This window comes from Lissotriton vulgaris, chromosome 7 (assembly GCF_964263255.1).
Source record: "Lissotriton vulgaris chromosome 7, aLisVul1.2, whole genome shotgun sequence".
In the NCBI taxonomy this organism is placed as follows: domain Eukaryota; kingdom Metazoa; phylum Chordata; class Amphibia; order Caudata; family Salamandridae; genus Lissotriton; species Lissotriton vulgaris.
Genome location: NC_141695.1, coordinates 423,524,829 through 423,536,994, shown reverse-complemented (window position 1 = coordinate 423,536,994; position 12,166 = coordinate 423,524,829). Strand labels below are relative to the sequence as shown.

Below are 12,166 nucleotides of genomic sequence, written 5' to 3'. Positions count from 1 at the left end.
TCTCTTTTCTTAATCTGTTGATTTCATTGCATTAACAGCACTGTATGAGGCATATCTTTATACCCAATAATGCAAGCAGTTTCCACAGTTAAAACAGAACTATTTTCACTTCTGTTTGTATGTTTTTTTTAATATCTTGATGGTCCAAGATTTGAATTGAGTTAAAACAATATCGCCCAACTGGATATAAAATAGAAAATATACAACTAATGTGAAGATATTTTTGAAAATAATATTTAGGTCTCTGTATACCATATTCAATGATACAGCTAATTTAATATAAAACATATGCTTCTGACACGAGTTAATAAATAAATTAGAAAAATAAGGAAAAATGATTAGAAAGCAAACGCAAATGCAGTATGTGCAAAACATTTTGTGAAAACATAAAATATCCATTCACTAGAAGGAAAGTGTTCATATCCAACATCCTCAACCTTCCCATTTGATGACTGAGCAGGTGGAAGCTGGTTCAAAGCACGGGCTGTATCATGTAAGGTGTGAGATGCCTTTTTAGAAGTACGCACAGCCCTTAAAATGCATTTGTCATGAAAGTGGTCCATCTGATGTGTAGAAGAGGCAAGTGGGCGCCAACAAGGACATGCTCCTCTGGTGAACTATGTCATACTTTTACAATAGGACCTTTAGTTTGTAAGGAGCACTGGGAAGTATCCGTGATGAATTGTGTGCTCTGCCTCCTGGCCCAGGGCAATGAACACTATTGTCTTAACAGCTATCCAAAGCTAACTTAGTTTTCCTATCTCTCGTGTGATAGCTCTGGTCTAGGAGACTTAGGGGCATATTACCAACAACTAGCGATAATTATCGCTGTGTTGGCTTAGCGGGAATATTTCTATCACCGCGCTTCACCTGTTTCTATCGCTGAGATACCTTGCTATTAGCAAGGTTTATCTCAGGAGCGATAAAAAAACTGGCAAAATGCATGAATATCGCTGTCAATACAGCAATATTCAGGCATTACCGTGACAATGCTCTTAGCCATGTTATCCACCTCTCATTGGATAACATGGCTAAGAACTGGTCAGGGCAGGCGTTAGCTTTTGGAGATATTCGGGCTTAGCGCGAGTATTTCCAAAACTACGCCTGTGTTGATTATAGGCGATAGCGATTGCAGCGACTGTTTTCAGTCGCTGACATTTTGGCATGCCCACTTTGCATGTCATTAGCGATAATTATCGCTGACATGCAAAGTGGGCCCCTAAATGCCCGCTATCGCCTACAAGCTGTCGCTAACTGGTGTTAGCGACAGCTTGGTAATAGGATGATAAAATTATCGCCACATTAGCGGGAAAAAGTTCAGCTAAAGCGGCGATAATGGCCCTTGGTAAAATGCCCCTTAATTCTTAGCTAGAAAAGGTAGAGTAGGGATTGGTATTAGATACACTGCAGCTCAGTAGTATAAGTCAATGTCCAGTCTCTGGTCCAAAGGTTGAACAAAAATAATGAATGTTTCCTAAGTAGCGTTGTGATATATGTTTCTGGCCCTTCTGAGGTATCGGATCCTTGCGTTTAAATTTGGAGAAGGATTGACAGACCAATTTCTTTGAACTGTTGTACCTGTTGGGATTCGGCTTATTAGAAGAGATCAAATGGCCTGTCTTGAAAATGTGTTCCCCCAGTAGGACAACACTGGCCCTGGTCACTGTCTGAGATAGGGTCCGATTCTGCAGGAACACGGGAACATTCACTTCCTCTGAGGGGGGCAAAACAGTTAATTTCAGTTGGGTACCAGTGCTGGACCTCGATGCATTGCCAGGCACGGGTCAGTAGTGGCCTAAGTGTGTCAATGCACTTTTAAAGTTAATCTTAGTGGGTTCATGGCTCTGAGCACAATGCAAACAAGATGGGGTATGAGTTGCTGTTCTGTTCCCACCACTCATTTCTGCAGTTTCTGTCTTATGTTTTCTATCTGGGGCATCCTACTAATGTTCGGCCTAATTAGACCACTCCAGAAGATGCAGGTATGCACAACAAAGATCCTCTGCCAGAAAGAAAAAATGAACTTCGTATTTGTGGTGGTTTTCTCATGTTTAATAAGGTTTCCTCCTGTCTTGGATTCCAGACTCTATGGTGCCTAAATCTTTGAATGTTGTGTTTCTAAATGGAGCTGGTGCCTGCCCAGCTTGCCTGAAAATCAAAGATGAAGTGTCCTCTGTGATCCTTGACACCCTCACGGATGACAAGCAGGGCATTACAAAGCCACCTTACATTACATTACATTACAATACGTAGAAAAAATAGATTGATATGACCTGCATGGCTTGTGAGGCTTCCTTGATCCTTGAACTGCCAGCTGTCTATCTCCCTAAGACTAGGACCAAGACGAGGTATCCACAGAAAGCTCTTCATATGCACTTAACTACCGTGAACAATTGTCTACTTACAGGAAAAAAAGTCACTGTGTACACAGTGGGAGAGAGAGAGGCTAAAAGACCCATGCACATCCTCTCTAGAAGCAATAATCACACACCACAAGTTCAAGATTCTGGCAAGGAGACTGTGTAACCCTCTGAAAACTTGCAAGTATCCTAGGAAATTTGAAGAGGCCATCTCACCGACAGGCTATGCTTCATCATAGGTGAGCTCTCCACTCAAAGGTCGGTAGATACCGCCATGGTTGACTCAACCGCTTACGTGGAGTTCTTGATAAATGCTATGTTGGGTTATTGGTTGAGGGGGTGAAATCCATCTCAAACAGCAATCACAATTCTTCTGAGGATAAGAAGTCATAAGTAAACACTAAATTAACCTGGGCTCAACCATCAGGAAGTTTGGCACAGCGCAGTCAGGCTTAACTCAGAGGCAACATGTACATTATTTGTGTTACAATTTAAACAGTAAACAGTGAAAACACACCACATAAGGATCCCAGAACAGATTTATAAGTATAGAAATTTTTAATACAACACAAGTTTAATCTGCAGAACTGGAGATATCTAATTTTAAAGATTTTAGTAAAAATGGCACCAAAAAGTGTAAAGTTCCAACTGTGGCTATCTGGTTGCACCAGACTGGGACAAAGTCACAAGTTAATATTGACAGAGATGTAGTGTGAGCCGGCTACAGGGACCCAGATAGGCCAGCTGAACACAGTTACCTTAAATCCTGGTTAGAGGAGCTTTGCAAGGATCTGCGTTAAAAATGCATCGAGCAGCCAAAGCGAAGCCCCGGTTCTGAAATTAATCGAGACTATGATGGAAAATCCTGCGGCAGTGTCAACTACTCCATTGACAAGGGCTAGCTATGCGAAGTCCGATGTCAAGGATGCATTTCGCAGTTGAGGCTTGTTGAGGTGTTGAGCAGTGAGGTTGTGATACAAAGTCTGCCTTTGTCTTCGATGCAGTTGTTGACAAGGGATGCATCGTGCACTGACGGTTCAGATGAGGTGACAGGCTGGGATTCCCTATGGGTCTTTGCAACAGTGCTGATCCACTCAGTAGCAGCGATGCATCAGTTGTGCTTGGAGTTGAACGGAGCGGCAGAGGAGATGCATCAGTACCGCTGGATCCACAGAGGCTGGCAGAGCACCTTAGGCCCACTGCCAAGGATCCATAAATGGGCTGCCACTGCTTGCAAGATACACAGATGGCAGAGTCAAGGTGCAGGAGCACGGTTGTTGGAAGCCTGTTGTGTCCCAGATTCTTCAGTTCAGGAGGCCAGCCAACTAGTCCTTGGAGTGATGTAGGCGCTAAGTCCAAAAGTCAGCAAAAATGAAAACAGAGAAAATGGAGGAGGAAGGCAAAAAGTTTGTGGGAATACCACACTGAAGCTGACAGGTCTAACAGTTATGTTATGTTATGCTATGCTGTGCATTGTGTATTTGTTAAGTCCACAGCTCACCAGGGAGGGTTTCCTGGCTGCTTAGCGTATCCATTATACTGAATAAAAGCAACTATTCAGCTATTTCTCTAACAAATACCTTAGAGCATATCGAAAAGATTTCTCTTTTAATAGATGGGCACTCTAGATACAGATAAAATATGTCATGCATAGATGCATGATGAAAAGCAATTATTCATTCATTCAAGGTATTAAGCCAACATATTTCAGCCATGTGCAATGCCCAACAGGGTCAACAGCCTTTGTCAGGGCTCCTATAACACCAGAATACCATAACTTAAATGTACTGATTTTGTCTGGAAACCCCATATATGCCATTTAGCGGCAACCCTCAGCTTTTACAAACTTGGCTTCCAACACGAGCCGGACCATTGTCCTTTCGTTCAGGGTGCTTGAGCTGTGTCTGCTGGGCAGTGCAGAGGTTGAACAAGTGCATGCTGACCTCATAACAGGGCCCTCGACACCTTTGGGAAGGGATTAAAAATCAGATCAGAATATTAGAGAAATGTCCACACCCATCACCAGAATAATAGAGTTCTTGGGGACCCAGGGCATCCATAAGGCGATTTTTTACACCTCTGAAGATACAATGTTCCATGCAATTAGAGAGACCTTGAACTAAAGTTTTCTAATGATATATTGTTTGTTTACTTTCATTTAATCATGAAGCTCTCAGATACCAATGAGGAGATGCTGTAATCTTTGCAATTATTTAAATGAAAAAATATTAACTAAACATAACTGGCAGATTGAACTTTTTCAGGACATATACCAACCTAGTTTACTTTGGTTAAGTTCATCAAAACCCTGAAAAGAAGTCTAAAGCAGGTGGTCTAAAAGAACAAACTCCAATTGCGGCATAAAAATGTGCCTCACCGTGTAAAGTCACTAAAGCAATGCTGTTCTCCCTATATATAGCTGGCTCTACACTGTAAGCAACTGCAGAAATGCTAAAGAAATCGAAATCCAGCAGACATGTTCTTCCTGTCCCTAATAAAATCTAATCACAAAACAATCGACCTGAAAATACACACTAGATCCCAGACGATCAAATTAAAACCGTATACAGCAATCAATAAGGCCTCCTGTGCAACATCCACAAATATTGACAGAGCTGGCACCTGACTATACATCAGGCATGTCTTCTGCTATGAATTATGGTAATCAAGCAAATTAATGTTATCTTAGATTGTTTACACTCCTTACCGACCTACTTACCGTAAAGAACATCATAAGGGCATTAAATTCACTGGTCTTCAGTGGATAAAAGCCGTGGGGAGTCTTTCCAGGAATTCTAGGGTGGGACCTCCGACTTTGGTCCCAAGATCGCACTCTCCCCTGCAGCTTCGCTGCCACCTTAACCGCCAAAGGCCCGCATGATGCACTCACCGCCGAAACCCTTATGTGCATTTTCCTCAACGTGCTCTCCCTCCACCGACACGCCGTAGAGATCTGGGACTTGATTGACACCCTTTCGCCCAACGTCGCCTTCTTCACGCAAACCTGGACCCATGCCACCTCCGGCCTGACATCGCCATTGACATCCCAGAAGGCTACAAGATCCAGAGAAAGGACTTGCACCTCCGTCCAGGAGGAGGACTCGCCATCGCACACAAGACAGCCCTCTGACTCTCCATATCCAGCACGAGTGACCCCCACTCCAACACCTCCACCTCCACTTCCAGATCCAGACCAGACCAACTTCAATGAACAGACGCCGTATACCACCCCACCCCCTCGTCACCGATAAGCAATCCAGTATGACCTGGAATCTCACGCCATAGAACACATCACCGCGACCATGAAGAAAACCCACTCAGGAGCCCCAACGGTTCCATGCCCAACGCACATATTCCACAGGGCCACCGCTGCCATCGCACCCAAACTCAGACGGACTATCAACACTTCCTTCAGGTCCAGCATCTTTCCAGACAACTGGAAGCAGGTGGAGATTAAACCCCTCCTCAAAAAAAACAACGGCTGACCTAACAGACCTGAAACACTACTGGCCCATATCGCTTCTCTCCTTTGCTGCCAAAGTCACAGAGAGACTCGTAAACACCCTACTGACAGCCTTCATCGAAGAAAACTCAATCCTGGATGCCTCCCAGTCCAGATCCTGAAGCAACCACAGCACCGAGACCGCCCTCCTTGCCGCCACTGACAACATCTGCATGCTACTCGACCAGGGCCACAACGCGGCATCATCCTTCTGGACCTCTCTGCAGCATTCGACACAATTTCACACCGCACACTGGCAGCCAGACTACACAATGCCGGGTTACAAGAAACCACCCTCGACTGAATACTATCCTTCCTCTCCTGCCGAACCCAGAGGATCAGACCCCCTCCCTTCCTCTCCAAACCCACCGATACCAACTGCGGAGTTCCTCAAGAATCATCACTCAGCCCCGCGCTCCTCAACATCTACATGGTCCCCCTCACCGCCATCGTCAGACAGCATGGCCTCAGCATTGTATCCAACGCCGACGACACCCAGCTCATCATCTCACTTAGGAAGAAGCTCGAAGACACAAGACTCTGTTTCCAGGAAGGAATGAAGAATGTGGCAGCCAGGATGAAAAACAACTGTTTGAACCTCAACTCTGAGAAAACCGAGGTCCTCATCCTCGGACCCTGCACCTCCACCTGGGAAAACACCTGGTGGCCTGCCACCCTCGGGAGACCGCTCACCCCCACAGACCACGCACAAAACCTTGGCATCATCCTCGACTCCTCTCTCTCCATGAACTGCTAGATCAACATCGTCACCTCCAGCAGTTTCAACTGTCTACGCAACATCAGCAAGATTTTCAAATGGATCCCCCCTGACTGCAAGAGAACCGTCACCCATGCACTCATAACCAGCAGACTATACTACGGCAATGCCCTATATGCCAGTATCAACAGAAACCTTCTACACAAACTCCAAACCATCCAGAACGCCGCAGCCAGAATCATCCTCGGACACCACGTCACGGACACATGACCCAACACCTACGAGGCCTCCACTGGCTCCGCGTCGAGAAGAGGGTCACCTTCAAACTACTCACCCATGCCTACAAATCACTCAACAACATCGGACCCAAATACCTCAACAAGAGATTATCCTTCCACGCACCCAAGAGGAACCTCCGATCCACCGGCCTCGCCCTGGCAGAGGTCCCCCGCATCTGCAGAAACAGAACAGGTGGGTGAGCCTTCTCCCGCATCGCAGCCAAGACCTGGAACGAGCTCCCTGCACACGTTCAGGAAGGACCTCAACACCTGGCTCTTCAACTGATCTGGTGCTGCGCCTCCACCCATCCCCCAGTGCCTTGAGACCCTCACAGGTGAGTAGCGTGCTATATAAAACCCTGATTGATTGATTCACTGATTGAAACCCATGATCTGCATGCAAAAACAGCAAGAGCTTAACTCAATGATTCACCTTACTGGCCACTGGGGGGCAATTACCCTATTTAGACTATTATAGGCTGTTATCTTGCAAATAAAAATTGCATAACCCTTCCCGTGTTTCTGTAATTTGCATGGTCTACCTATGATTCTAAGCGTTCCCTAAAGGATGGATGGTTGCAGAGTGTAGTATGCAGGTTGTTGCTAACTGGCTCTGTCAGTAAGCAAGAAGGAGAATTTATGGTCATCTATCACAGCTTGAAGTACAGTTCTGGACTGTTCATTCACAAATCATTGCTATCAGGCGTGATTCAGGTTCAATGAAGCAAACCAGGTTTACCCTGAAGGTGTTAGGTTGTCACTGGAAGGCCCTGGACAGAAAGTAGTGTCAGAACTCTCAAGTGTTCCATGTCCACGTATGACCAGGTCATCCAGTCCAGGTTTCTCCTGTGCATTGTGGAACTTGTAGTTATGATTTTATTGTGGAACAAAAGGGACTAAAAGAAAAAGCAAACGATGGATGGGTTACTTATAGACCGATCTGGGAAACCAGAGAGCTCTTTAGTGTGTTTGTGGACATGGAGGAAGAAAGCCCTAACCATCAGAAGAACTGAGCGCATACCACATTAGCTGGTGACTGAAAACGGAAGCATGAAGCGTCCGGCTGTGCACTGACTCGCACATTTTTCAGTTCAGTGCTTATGACATTCAAACAGATTTTTTGTATTTGCATTCATGTGGGGCTGCATTTATAATGGAATAAACAGACATGAAAATGTCCGAAAGCAAAGAAGGACTTGGACTTTGATAGCTGCTCATGAATGAGATTGGAAAACGTTGGGAGTTCCTCAACGGTCTGTGTGACTGCTTGATACTCAGGCAATGTTATGTTATCCCTCACTGTGAAGTGGACAAGTTGTTGCATGTTCAGCTTGGAATATAAGAATTTGGGATCGTATTTACTAAACTTTGACTCAACACAACGCAGCAAGCGCAGTTACTCTGCTGCATTGCCTCAAACGGAGAGAGCAGAATTCATCAGATCTACTAACTTATGGGGCAGTTCTGCTCTCTTGTAGCGGTGGGCGCACTTCTAGCTGCCTAGCGCCATCATGCAAGGGGACCTTTGTTGGGCCAGAATAGTTTTTCTGCTGGAAGGGATACCTTGGTGAGCAAAAAACTATTCTTAAAAATGTTTCCTCATTTCGCCAGCCTCGGGTAGGAGCACAATTTCTTGCAAACCTATGTTTAATGGCTTTACTAAATATAGGTTTGCATCAAAAAATACAGATGGATGCACATGAAGACCTAGGCTGTGTCCATGTAATGTCTCCTTGATGCAAGTTAACATAAGGCAGCGCTAAGTATTTTGTTGCTTTCCTTTTTCTTTTCTTTTTTACAAAGGCATGCAAATTCATGCAAATCGAGCTTTGCCTGACTTTGTGAAAACGAAAATAGATTTAGTGTTGGGGCTGTGCTAAAATAGGGATGCACCCCCCACGAATATTCTTAGTAAATCTTGGCCTAAATACATAGAAATACTCATAATAAAGAAGATGCATGTAATGTGCCCTCAACATACCTGCATGCCATGTTAGATCTGCACAAATCCTATTTGTTGTAAAGAGAGTTATTAGCTGACTCCATGTCACGCAAATGCATTCTGGTAGTTGTAGTCTTGATTCCATCAGCTGAGCTAAATCACTGAATTGCAAGGGACTGTAAACTGCAGCCGAGGAGGGGAGCAGCACATAATCATTAATGACACGGGGGCCTTCTGGTAACCCTTCCTTGGCAATCTTTAGAAAGACAAACCCTGTGTAGCTGGCAACATGAATGAGCAGCACACGCCCTATTTAAAGAACCTATAGGTTACAGGTGCAGCTTTGTGGCCTGGGGTAGGTAAAAAAACTAAAATAACACCGCATATGACCTTTCAAGACAACCAATAACCTCTTAATCTTAACCTGGTGAGAAAACCACTTGTCCTTTAAAAAGAGAAGGAAATGAGAACAAAGGGGGTTGCGACTGAAAGGGCTTTCTCACGAAGTGCATTGTGGGGAGGAGGCTTTTCATAAGGTTTGGAGCCCTCGTCAATCACAGGGGATCACATGGGCTTTCATTGCAGATGTTAAGTTTTTCAGCATATGAGAAGGTCAGAGTACCTCGTGGCCTTAGGGAGTGGGCCTTTTTGTGAATCTGAGTCAGGAATTAGCGGGAGGGTGGGAGAGTGGGTGGGCCGGGTGAAGGGTGGGCGGGCACGTAGCTCTCTACAAAACCTCCACAGATTTTGTAATAATAGAGAAAGACGCTAGTCGCATGGAACATAATTCAGACTCGCCTCCTGCAAGTTCCTGAACTTGAGATAAAAGTTGTAGGGCTGGACTGGAAACAAACATAAGCCCTGGCAAAACAGTTCAAACCAGCTCCAAGCTGTGGGAGGCCTCGCCTAGAAGGGAGCCGAGCAGGTATTCTTGAATCACAGCATCTGAAATAAAGCAAACCTCGTAGGCTGAATAATGGGAAATCAACGCAGGAATTAATTGCACTCTTTGGGTAACCCTATTTGGTAACCCTATTTGTAATTTGGGTAACCCTATTTGGGTAATACGCACCGAGACCATTAAGAATTTTTCGGTATTAATGCATCCCGAAATTACCGATGCCACAGTTTCGTCAGTTTCAGATGTGGTTACACTGATGTGGAGGAACACGTGATGGGGCAACGGGCCTCATTACAAGCGGTGCGTTATTTGCAGGGTTAATACCATGCCTGCGATGTTTAACTGGTGGGGGTTTTATTTACCCATCTGATTTTTACACCTTAGACTGCTGGATAACGCACTAACACCACTTATTTTCACCTGGTGTGAGAAGCAAAACTCGGAACTGAAGGCAATTTACAAGCATGCCCCAATTCTGTCAGGTTTTACCTGGACAATTATGTCGGGGGCATGAGTGCAGTATTAAGCCAACATTTGTGATCTGGCAATAAGGCCCTTAATGTCTCAGAGCTACATAAACCTAACACGTAGCGACTTTACATCTTAGAAAATTATATATGAGAATTATATCCAGTTCTGATACTTACCTTCCTCCAAACTGTACCCAGTTCCTCAATGTGGCTCTGAATTCAGGATACTGATGGATTTCTTGGCAGGCTCCACCAGGACCTGCTTGTAAAGCCCTAGGTGGCACGGACCTAGGGCTCACAAACTTACTTACCAGCTGGGTGACCAGCTTGATGGAGCCAAGGCTATTTATTTCCCCTCTGGCAGTTGTAGTCCTTAATTTACAGTGGTATTATCAGGACTATCTATATATATTTTTTGAATTTTTCAAAAACCTTTATTGAACATTAAGGCATGGCACCGTTTCCAATTCCATTAGATAGCATAACATCCATTACAAACATGAATATAGTTAACCCTTTCGGAGGCACATTGACCAATGCGTGTTACAGTGCGCCACAGATGTGGGAAAGTTTGGCCGGTTTACAAATGTGATGTGTAGGTAATCAGTCTTGTCGGGACATCTACTGTAGCCAGTGAGTCGTGGATGGAAAATGTTTCACTGGGTTCTTTGGGGTTAACCAATCGGTGAAGATAGGACATGAAATGGCCCCATATATTGGGAGGTCTGTCAGCCTCAGGCATCAAGTCCCATAAGTCGCCTAAATGCGTCTGGCAGTGTGCAGCATCAGCAGTCCAATGCTTGGCCTGCGGCGCCGGCTTGCGGCCCCAGTAAATAGCCACTCGGAACTTGGTGAGCACCAGTAAAATCAGGACTAGTTTTACCAGAATCCCCCAAAAATCTATACTGGATGAGAGCTCTGTATACCGCTCCTTCTATAGAATTCTCTAAAGCCAAAATGAATCGGTTGGTGGTAAGTGGCCAGCAAAAAAACTGCTAACGTAACTCATCAGATGCAGTTCCCATGTTACTGTCTCTGCCTCAACCCTACTGGCCTTTCAAAAGTCACTCTGTCTCTGTGTGTGGGCCATGCTTCATCGGCCACCCTATTCAGGCAAACATCGAGTCCCACTCAAGGAAAACTTTGAAGGTGGCCTCATTTTGTAAAAGTATCTCTAACTCATTCCCAATGGAAAATGCCCAGCGACTCCAGATGGCTAAAGATTTCACTGGCCAGAATAAGCTGAAAGTCTCTTCACCCCATGCGGAGTCAGCTGACTGCCCAGATGGTAGGAGCCAAGTTCTGTGAAGAGAGGGTACTTAGGAAATCATGTGCCTCCTGTTACATTGAAATTTAGGCAGTTTAGGACAGTTCTGGGTTGATCGACACACTGGCAGTGTATGTGAGACCATGCTTAGTCATTTTATTAATACTTATCATGATACGCAGTCATCCTAGTTCTAGTCTTCTGGATCACAGGGTTCGCATACAGACAGCTTTGCTTTAATTTCTCACCAGTTTCATGTTTTTCAAAAAAGCCATAATAAAAAAAAACAATTATATATATGTGTGTGTATGTATATATATATATATATATATATATATATATATATATATATATATATATCCTTCTCACTTCGCTCGATACCGCTCACACAGCATCAACAGTCGAATCCAGACTGTCAGGTAAAACGAATAAGGCAGACCCAAAAAGAATTCCAGTGCAGTGATTTAAGTCAGTTTAAAGTTTGTAACCCAGCAAGCCCGCATGACGCGTTTCGCCTCCAGCCGGAGGCTTGATCACATGGTACCTATATATATATATATATGTGTGTGTATATAATATATATATATATATATATATATATATATATATATATATATATATATATATATATATATATATATCTTCACAAACTCCCACCAGCGCAGGAAATGGAGTCGCACACTCACGGGTTGACAAGCAGGTACTTTATTTTCTTTTGGGTGTAATAC

The 12,166-nt window shown here is 44.4% G+C and overlaps 1 protein-coding gene across 1 annotated transcript in view; it reads left to right on the top strand.

The window, feature by feature from the left end:
- The window catches only part of NTN5 (netrin 5), a 269,309-nt gene that overhangs the window by 217,542 nt on the left and 39,601 nt on the right, over window positions 1-12,166 (top strand). The window lies entirely within an intron of this gene.